The sequence below is a fragment of the Dipteris shenzhenensis genome, unplaced genomic scaffold (genome assembly GCF_047967505.1).
Source record: "Dipteris shenzhenensis isolate YYH24624 ecotype China unplaced genomic scaffold, Dip_SZ_1.0 scaf0056, whole genome shotgun sequence".
Classification (NCBI taxonomy): domain Eukaryota; kingdom Viridiplantae; phylum Streptophyta; class Polypodiopsida; order Gleicheniales; family Dipteridaceae; genus Dipteris; species Dipteris shenzhenensis.
Window position 1 is genome coordinate 1 of NW_028239363.1, and position 10002 is coordinate 10002.

At 49.1% G+C, this 10002-nt stretch overlaps 3 non-coding genes across 3 annotated transcripts; all 3 read left to right on the top strand.

The window, feature by feature from the left end:
- The first annotated feature begins 4510 nt into the window (after nucleotides 1-4510).
- On the top strand, nucleotides 4511-4593 carry TRNAC-GCA (transfer RNA cysteine (anticodon GCA)). The gene has a single exon. It is a non-coding gene; the product is annotated as a tRNA-Cys (tRNA).
- A 2884-nt stretch (nucleotides 4594-7477) lies between these two features.
- On the top strand, nucleotides 7478-7561 carry TRNAL-CAA (transfer RNA leucine (anticodon CAA)). The gene has a single exon. It is a non-coding gene; the product is annotated as a tRNA-Leu (tRNA).
- A 148-nt stretch (nucleotides 7562-7709) lies between these two features.
- On the top strand, nucleotides 7710-7782 carry TRNAH-GUG (transfer RNA histidin (anticodon GUG)). The gene has a single exon. It is a non-coding gene; the product is annotated as a tRNA-His (tRNA).
- The last annotated feature ends 2220 nt before the right edge of the window (nucleotides 7783-10002 follow it).

The following is a 10002-nucleotide window of genomic DNA, read 5'->3' on the forward strand; positions in this document are numbered from 1 at the left end:
AATCCATAGCATTCTGAAAGTGATTGGGTTGAAAAACGAAGAGAACCCCTTCCAAGCAAGGGAAAAGCGGGTGCCGCAACGCGGGCAAGAAGCTCGGGAAGCGGCTGTAGCGCAGGAAGGAAAGGGGCTCCCGTGCATACGGGCTATGCTCATGCATTCGAAGCTCCCGTGCATACGGGCTATGCTCATGCATTCGAAACTTCCAAGCAAGCGCGGAAAAGGTGGCAACGCGGAAAACGCCAAGCGTTCTCTGCCCAAACACCACAAACTGTCATGAATATCAAAGACGGAAAGATAATGGACAGAAACAAATACGTCGGCATCAGGATCTAAAATTCGTCGTCAAATAGGAGAAAATGTTCGGCATAAAAGACTCAATCCGAGAAAGAGAGCCCTTATTCGGGAGTGGGGATTTCCCCTTATTCGGAGGGAGAGGCTTCTGAAAAAATCATGGAAAAGAGGGAAATCTGGGAATTTGGCCGACCTAATTTTGGGGTTTCCCTCCTTTCGAAAGGAGCTCCGGAAAAAACCATCCAAAAGACGAAAATCTGAAGATTTCTCCGAAAAATCACATACTTCGTGAAAGTCGTCCCCCTCTTACGGATTACTCATGAAGGGAAAGATGTAAAAGCTCAAACCGTTACTAAAAACTATTAAAGGGAAACACATCAATCTTCTACCCTTTCTAGAAAAAAGATCGGACGTTATTCCGGTTCGTATTCCCTCTCGTGAACATATTTTATAAGCCAGGTAGCCAACAAGTCATAAACATATTTATGCCAATCCCAAAATAGTCAATATTCCTGGTTCTACAGTACCCTGCGGTGATCCCACACCTATTAAAGAAGCTTCTTGAGATCCTATCAAACCAGACATAGCATGGTATAAAGAAAAGAGGGAACGAATTAGAAAATCGACAGAATAACTGAAATAAAGAAAATGATCTCCTTCGAGACTTCCCTCCTATCTCTCTATTTATAAAGATTCTTCCCATTATCCTTTCAGTCATAAAGGTTATTGGATACCTGAAAAGTATCCCCTCTTCCATTATGAGAGGAAAAAAACTTCTCCTTTTTATTTTCATTATCTGGACTATTATTATCCACACTATTCGGAGGTCGAGTATGAAAAACCCAATGCTGTGGTATTCCCTGAACCTCACTATAATTCTATAAAATCTCCCCATAGAAATGAAATAGAGAGACACTGCCTTCCCCAGAACAGAAGGAAGAAATGGCTATTCAATATCGTAAATCATTGGCGGAGCAATCGAATAGCTAACTCCTACTGTTCTCTTTTGATATGTATATGATCAGTATCACGTATGTAATACATATCTCAACTCATACGTAATATATTATTTGCCTTAATCGCTGGCAAGGCGGCTATTCGCCTCAAACGCCGCCGGCGAGGCAAACGCCTTGCGCTTTTTTCTCCGGGAATAAGGCTGCTAGGCAGGCGAGCTTAAGCTCAGCTATAGGTACCATCCTACCTCCTGATGAGGTATATAACAGTTAGAAAATACTCAATATACCTTATGCCTTTTTGCCTGCGCGTAGCGCTTACCCGACAAAAACAAAGAAAGGGGCGGGCGCGCCTTTAGCCTTTGCCATTGGACGAGTCTCACAAGGCTAGGCCAATACGCTCACCATCAAATTCCAGATCCCGAGGCTGAAGGGCGCACAGGTCTCTTCGTCCTGCATCCAAACACTGGAGACAATTCGATCATCAACCGACCGGTCTCCGTAGCTTCGATGTGGGATCTTCTTGGCTTGCAGGCTAGCAAGTAGTTCGCAAAGCGAACGAAGTGGAAGGCTTACTTTGAGCCTTCCACTTTCTAGGCTTCGCCGTATTATTTAACCATCCCATTCGGCGAAGTAAAGGCTGGAATGACTACCTCACCGTTAAGATGGTTTGAGGTGTTGATCCGGTTAACACTTCGCTAAGGGTTGAGGACTTGTTTCAACCAAGGCCTTGGGCAAGGATCGCTTGCTTCGGTCGCTGCGCTTCGCCGGCTTTCTTTGATGATCGATGAATTCCTGCCAGGTTGATGAAGTCCCTGCCGTTGGTTGGTTGGATTATACGAAGCAGGAAGGATGTGGCGGGGCAAAGCTGGATTCGCAGATTATGGAATTTGTTTGGAAGATACTGCCTTCTTGCATGATCTTTTTGATGGCGGAATTCTTATGAAATTCGGAAACCTCGGCCCAACCGGAACCCTCCGGCCACAACCCGAGAAACTGATAAACGTCAGGAACAAAACCCGAGTGGCCGTAGGACGTAATTCTGCAAGCGGAAAAAGGGACTCGAACCCTCAACTTCAGCCTTGGCAAGGCTATACTCTACCATTAAGCTATTTCCGCCAGCGGAACCAGAGCCGGGTGCGGAGCGGAGAAAGCGCTATAGCTTTCTCCGCGGCTTCGTTGTGGATTGGAACCACTGACTTGAAACTTTGATGACTTATCGACGTTCCTTTGTTGATCGATAGGCGGGGCGCTGCGCGCTTCCCTGTGAAAACGCTACGCGTTGTTTTCGACCCATGCTTGGAAAGATTCGAACTCTCAACCCCCAAATCCGTAGTTTGGTGCTCTATCCAATTGAGCTACAAGCACTTTGGTTAGCGAAACGAACAAAGGCTAAGACGGTCGGAAGACCTTCTGCGCTTCGCGTTTCCCCGGTCAGAGAAAAAAGCCCAAACTGTTTGGCAGATTCCCACGCGTTACGCACCCGTTCGCCACTTTGTTTCCAACTGTTCTCACGTGGGGCATTTGACAAGACAAGCAAAGGCGGGGCGGATCCTGCCGGTGGTACACTTCTGTTTGGGGGGTGGGGGGGGCCCCACCAAGCAGAAAACGCTTCGCTTCACCGAATCCAAACCACTTTTTTTTGCCTAAGAAGAAGGCAAAGCCAACCACCAAGGGGGGGAACCGGCTTTGCGGTTGGTGGCCCCGTAAGGACGAAAACAACGTTCGACTTGCATGTGTTAAGCATATCGCTAGCGTTCATTCTGAGCCAGGATCAAGGGTTTTGGGGGATTTTGCCATCTAAGCAATAACTTACGACGAGCCCCGGGGGGGCCGAAGGGGATAGCGTAGATCATACGCTACCCCGACGACCCCGCTACTAATGTAGGCGATTCATGCTTTCACTGCTGGCAAAAGCCAAACGGCCCCGGTCCGCCCACCATGCTGCTAGCGGACACTTCGCCGCAGCTGAAAATTCTCTCACTAGCAGGAACACACATAAAAATTCCGCTGCGAATCTTGGTTGTGCTCGCAGCAGGCTTCTGGTGCTTAAAAAAAGTTTCAAAAAGGCCCATCTCTAACGAATAATCGGTCAATAAATGCCACATACCAGCATTAAGCCCAAAATTGGAGAATGGCTAGCGCCACCAAATGACCATTCAATTGTACGGAAGGTGCAAAACCGAGGCAGGCAAGACGGGTTCGAACCGCAAACGTTCGGCTTTCAGCCGATCGATTTACCAATTTTAATCTATCTCGCTTTTTTTCATGGGAAAAAGGGTCGGGCCCCATCAAAACCCTCCCTCATCATTGTCGGCATAAATTCATTCCCCTCTCGGGAATTAAATTAAAGGGTGTTTGTGATTCGTTTTTTCGAATGTTTAGTGACAAACAGCACGAGTGTGCATGAGGGTCCGGGCTGTCAACCACGTCTCCCGATAATTCTCAGTACATATGGCAGAAAACGCCTTTCACATATCGGGGTCGGAATGGGATCGGGTGTTCCGCGTCTTACTAGGATGCCCGGACGGAACGAACACGCTTGATTAATGAACAAAAGAGTGCTAACGACAAAAGCACCGAACAGAGAAAGTGCAAATACAGCTGGTACTTAGCCTTTGATTGTTCGATCGCTACCAACCCCACAAGGAGGTCATCAATTCGCAGGTGGTTATTAAGTAAAAGGTGTAATATGAATGGCTACGCTTTTTCGAATATTCATGGATTATTATACGATAATCTTCGTTTGCTTTTTTACTGCGAGATTGGTAACGAAAATTCGTTACCGCTATTCAGACTTGACTCCCGATCTCTTCAATGCCGCCCAGCCGACGGCCGAAATAACTGACATACAGATATGGAAGTATACATATGTCTATGTCACCCCCAGTGGCTGCTTGTTCAGAACGCGCGTTTATCAGTGTTCGCGGCGGTCCGGTTGTAGTATATAAGGAATGGAGACTAAAAAGTTAATTAATTAAAAGGTACCCATCTTTCCCATTCTTTCTTCGCGAAGTGGTTAGTAATGTACAGCATTCTCAGCTCAGTTGGATAGAGCAACAACCTTCTAAGTTGAAGGTCACAGGTTCGAGTCCTGTAGGATGCAGAAAGTGCACATTGGATCATATACCGTTGGGGAATGCCTCTACTTGTTTGATTCCTCGAACTTCTACTTGTTTGATTAGTCCATTGGAACGGGTTAGGACGTGTGGATTGACCGATTTATCAATGTCTCGCGATCTCGGCTCAGAAGGTCGAAGCTTACTGGGAGAGTGGCCGAGTGGTTAAAAGCGACAGACTGCAAATCTGTTGAAGGTTTTCTACGTAGGTTCGAATCCTGCCTCTCCCAATGCCGAAGCAAATTAGGAAAGAGAAGCGAAGCAACCGAAGAATGAGAGGGGAGCGGGGAGGGAAGCTCGAACATCCAATATCTAACCAGCCAGCCCCGGCCAGCCCTTATTTGATTGACCAAGTGAAAGAAATTGCGGAGGAGGATCCTATGATTCCTATTACTGAGTGAAGCGAGGAAGTTTGATCGCTGTCATCCCGCGAACGCGAATGTCTGGTCTCTAATGTTGTAACTACTTGATATCCCTCATGCCTCAGTTCGACCACACCTAGCGGACGAACTCTCTTCGTTCGATTCCCCGATGGTGCCGGTGGTTGTCGGAGTGCCCCAAAGTCGAGTTGTCTTTCTTGCGTTGTAAATTGCCCGCATTTGGTTTCTGTTCTGGTTTGAATGACCTTTAGAATAGAATAGAATAGAATAGAATAGAATAGAATAGAATAGAATAGAATAGAAAAAAGTGTTGGCCTGTGCGCGTGTATAGCTCTAGGGCGGAGTGTGCCTCGGATCTCGGATTTCATAAACCAGCCTACTCATTACGACGGGAATTCCTATTTGTTGTCGAAAGCAAGCTATGCGATCGGGGCAGCCACGCAACGGGAAGATCCGATCCTTGGCCCAAGGTTGGCTAGAAGCAAAGATCCTTGGCCTGCGCTGCGAGCGAGCGATGTGCACCGGCCAGAAAGGATACCCCCGAGAGCAAGGCTTCGGCTTCTCCAAGGAACCTTCTGGAATTCAATCCCAGCAGCAATGTATATCTCGACCACGTAGTTGCCTCTCGGGCGACGAAATGCTCTATGCCTACCATTCGATCTCTGGATAAAGCCTTCGATCAGCACATTCCCTACGAATCGGTCTTTCTGAACAGCTCAGCCAGGATCCAACTTCCGACATACAGCTTTTCCATGATCCTCCTTTTCTAGCTTCGAGCCGGAAGCATACAGCTTCCAACCTATGGGGTCGAACAGCTAGGAACTTTCTTTCTTTTTACCCAATTTTCCATTAAATACTGCTAACCCCTGGCTAACAGGGTGAAAAAGATAGCTTATATCCTACCCGGCTTCTGTCCCACTCTCTCGATCGTCAGATCCACACCCTCCTAGATGTTCCCTATCGGTTCATCTAACGATCCACCTCGTAGCCCTCAGCTATTCTATCCTCATGGCTAGGATCTTAATCTCTAAACCACCCCCCGGTAAATTGGGAAATCAAGATTTCCCTTGCTCAGATGACGTTAGGAAAGGCTGGATGACGGTTATAGCCGTAGACGCCTATTCGCTCTAGCAAAACCATGGCTCACTAACATGGAGGTATCCGACTAAAACGGAAAACCTGCACTTAAACGATCAATATGGACCTCATCCACAAACAGCACAAACAAGGACTTCCTGAATCACCAATAATTTGAACAGTTAGGCCTTCCCATCAATTCAGCCTATTAGGCCAAGGAGTGAGTTTGAGAAGTTTAGGCTAACTACCACAACTATTACTTGATGATGCAATTCGTGGTTCGTAGTGTCGATGCAATTGATGAGCAGTGGTCGATGCCAACGCGAGGTCGAACTAAACTGATCACTGAAGGCCTTCCATATAGAAATTCTATCCCACAATGCTCCGACTCCATAACAAGAGAAAGACCCGGCCTCTGCTGATCGCCCCGAATCACGGGAATCGAAACAAGCGCTTATCAAACATGCTTCTATGGGGAACATCACCAAGACGGAAATCGAAGGGAATCGATAGAAATCGAGTCGAAGCCCAGGAATATGCTTCTAGCCAACCGGCTTCCAAAACCAGCTGGACCCGCCTACTCCGGGCCTCTTCCCTTCGGTCGAGTAATTTTCAATACCCCGAGAGGGGAGCCGGCAGGCCGACCTGCAAAGCCAACCACAAGGGGACTCCCCGGCACAGAGAGGCCCCCCATAGCATAGGGGCGAGCGGGGGTCCTGGGAGCCGGCCCGGGATAGCGCTTCATCCCGGGGCCACCGGGCTACCTTACCACCCCGCCTGCGAGGCGGGGCTACCCCCACACTCCCCTTGGGTTACTTGTTGCCCTTCCCTTCGGGCGGGTTACCTTGACAGCCCCCCGGGGCTACCCGTAGGTCGGTTTGGCAATCGGGCTACTTACCTCTCCGTAGGTCTCCGGGGTAGGTACTTGGTGCACCTCCGGGGCACTTGCCAGCCCTTCAGGTTAGTGCCTGTAGGGCATCGTTTCAACGAAACAGAACTCCTCCTCCCTCCGGTTCCCCGGGAGAAGTGGCCCTCTCAACAAATCGAGGTCTCACTCCGTGACCTACCTAAAGTATGGGTCAATACTTTTCGCTCCAATACTAGTAAAGGATGAAGGCCAAAGGTAGGGACCAAAGGATTGGGTTTCTTCCCGGGTTCTCCGCCTTGCCAGGAATAGGGCAATAATTCTAATAATCCGATAGTGATAAGGATAATGGGAATCTGATGATAATATCAATTGGGAATGACAGTAATAGTAGAATAGTAGTAATCCAATAATAATAATAAGAATCCGAGTTTTTATATCTCGTTCAGGAAAAAGGGCTTTGCGCCAAGCACACTCGGCAAAAAGGTTACTCGGATCGTAGATGGACTGGTATGAATCGGTAAAGAGGAGGCAAAACGAAAGGGTTGATAAACACGAGAAAGCGTGGGCGACCTCAAGCCAGCTACAGGGGGCTGCTGCTCCAGGTCGGCATGGTCGCCTCAATCCCTCCCGCCCTCGGTAAAGAACCGCAGGTCCGGCCAAGCCAGAGCAAGCTCCGTCTAGCGGAGCCGGGGTGTCTAGAGAAGAAAGTGGCGGACGGGGGCCCGGGTGGGTCGGGCGGAGCAGCAAGAGATTCTGATCTCCGCCCCCGGAGCTTTGCTTCCCCCGTTTGCTCACTTGGTGAAAATGGTAAACACGACAGACTCAAAATCTGTTCCATTTCAAGGGTTATCGGTTCGAGTCCGATAGTGAGCATACTTGCTTGGTGAAATTGGTAAACACGACAGACTTCGAATCTGTTCCATTTCAAGGGTTATCGGTTCGAATCCGATAGCGAGTATGGGCGTGTCTGAATTGGTTTGTTGGGCGGGCCCTTGGGGCTTGCTTGCGGGGAGCCCCAAGGGCGAGTATAACTCAATGGGTCAGAGTGTCAGATTGTGAATTTGAAAACACGGGTTCGAATCCCGTTATTCGCCAAAAACACATCATCCCAACGCTTGAATCCCGACTACTTTGCGCTGCTATCCTCATAGCGAAATAGAGTTCGAAGGAGGATGAGAACCTTCGGTCGAAGCCCAAAACAGAAGACCAATCAACGCCAACCAAGACGTTCAGCCAGGCCGAGCTGTAGACCGAAGCCGGGCAAGGGGATTGATTGGTGGATTGCCTTGATGTCCTATTTCTTGGTTGTGGCCAGAGATTCGAAAAAACCGACGGGGGGCCGGGATCGGAATCCCGGGCATGGGGTAGTGGGCAACAAGCTTCCACGCAACATCACGCGCTGTGATCTTAGCTCCGCTAGGATTACACACTCCCCCCACGCCGGGGGAACCGCTGGGATTCTGTTTTCAAGAGGAATCTCGAACTCCTAGCTCATATCGTTTCGGAGTATAAGTTTGGTACTTCCATTCCATTCCATTCCATTCCATTCCATTCCATTCCATTCCATTCCATTCCATTCCATTCCATTCCATTCAGGTTTTTCCTCTTAGCAGATTTCAATTTCTTTTTGGGAAGAGGTGAAGCTACGGAACCTGGAACAGTCAATCCAGTTAAAGACTTTACCACCAGCCCACCCATCATATATGAAATTATCCATTTCTGCCAGATCCCCTCTGAGAACCCGTTTGCCCGGGGACTGAAGAGGCCCCTAGGCGAGGTAAGTGCCGGCACAACGAAATTTCTACAAGAGAATGGCACTTTAATGAAAGGGGTTCCCAGCGCTTTCTCAGACTTCTTTGTCCGCCTCGGGAAAAACGCCTACCGTTCTTCATCTCTCTCAACTAAGGCGTTTCCTACCTCCGTGGCGAAAACGCTACCACGCGTTTCCATCCGAACGCGGCGGTATTTTTGGTGTCAAGGGATCGAAAATCAAATGAGGTGAAACACCCGAGTGCCCACGCAGAATTCTCATTCATCTGGTAGTGGATGGAACCTCGGCTTTTTTCTTCAATGTCACCAATCATCCATGAAAATTGATCGGGAGTTTGCAGTTGCGCTTCGACGACCGAAAGGTCATTGGAATGTCTTGGCCTGGGCAAGAATGAATTCTGAGGTTCACTGGTTGAGTCCCCAAGGCTTGAGGCGTTTTCAGTTCACCAATGGAGACGCAGTCACAGGTTGAGTGTTGCGCGATCACAAACCGGACACTCATTGCCTAAGATTTTGTACGGTGTTCGGTAGGTTCAATTCCTACTGTATCGAAAAGAATGCATTGGATGGATGCCTGGGCATTGAGAAGGAAGGACGCTTTCAAAGGCGAAAGGCCATGGGGAGATACCGTCTGTGATCCATGGATCTCCAATCGGGAAACCGTATCCAAGCTTGCCGGGCATGCCGTGTGCTGCGGCTCCGCCTCGGACTTGAAAAACTTAGCGAACCGAAACATCATTGTAGCTAAAGGAAAGGAAATCAACTGAGACTCCGTTAGTAGCGGCGAGCGGAAGCGGATTAGGCAAAAAAAGGGGAAAGGGCCCCGAGAGGGGGACCCCCGCTTTCCCCGGCCCCGTGCGGGGGGGAACTTGCAAGGGGGGGGGGTGGAAACCCCCCCTCAAGGAATTCTGAAAAGGTTGGAAGATCTGGCCAAAGAAGGTGATAGCCCCGTAGATCTTTCCTGGCAGGTTTGATTACCGTTGCAAAACGCGGATACCGTGTTTGAATCATGATCGCTTTTACGTGATTAAGGGGGACCACCCTCGCGGCCTAAGTATTCCTCAATGACCGATAGCGTACTACAAGTACCGTGAGGGAAAGGTGAAAAGACCCCGCCATATGCCGGGAGTGCAATAGAAAACCTGAAATCCGATGCGAACCATCAGTCGAAGGAACGAGGCTCCGAAAGCGCTATAGCTTTCGGAGGCGAAGCCACTAATGTTCGATAGAACGCATACGCGAGGCTGAGAAAGCGCTATAGCTTTCGGAGGCGAAGCCACTAATGTTCGATAGAACCCTTGAGCGAAGCTTTGCGTTGTCGGCTCTCGCTCGGCACACTCTAACGGCGTACCTTTTGCATAATGGGTCAGCGAGTAAATGGAAACAGCGGCTTAAGCCATTAGGTGTAGGCGCAACGAGGTTGAATCTTCGGCGTTGTTTCTATTTGACCCGAAACCGATTGATCTAGCCATGAGCAGGTTGAATTGAGCTCTCCACAGAGGCCTTGGAGGACCGAACCCACGTATGTGGCAAAATACGGGGAT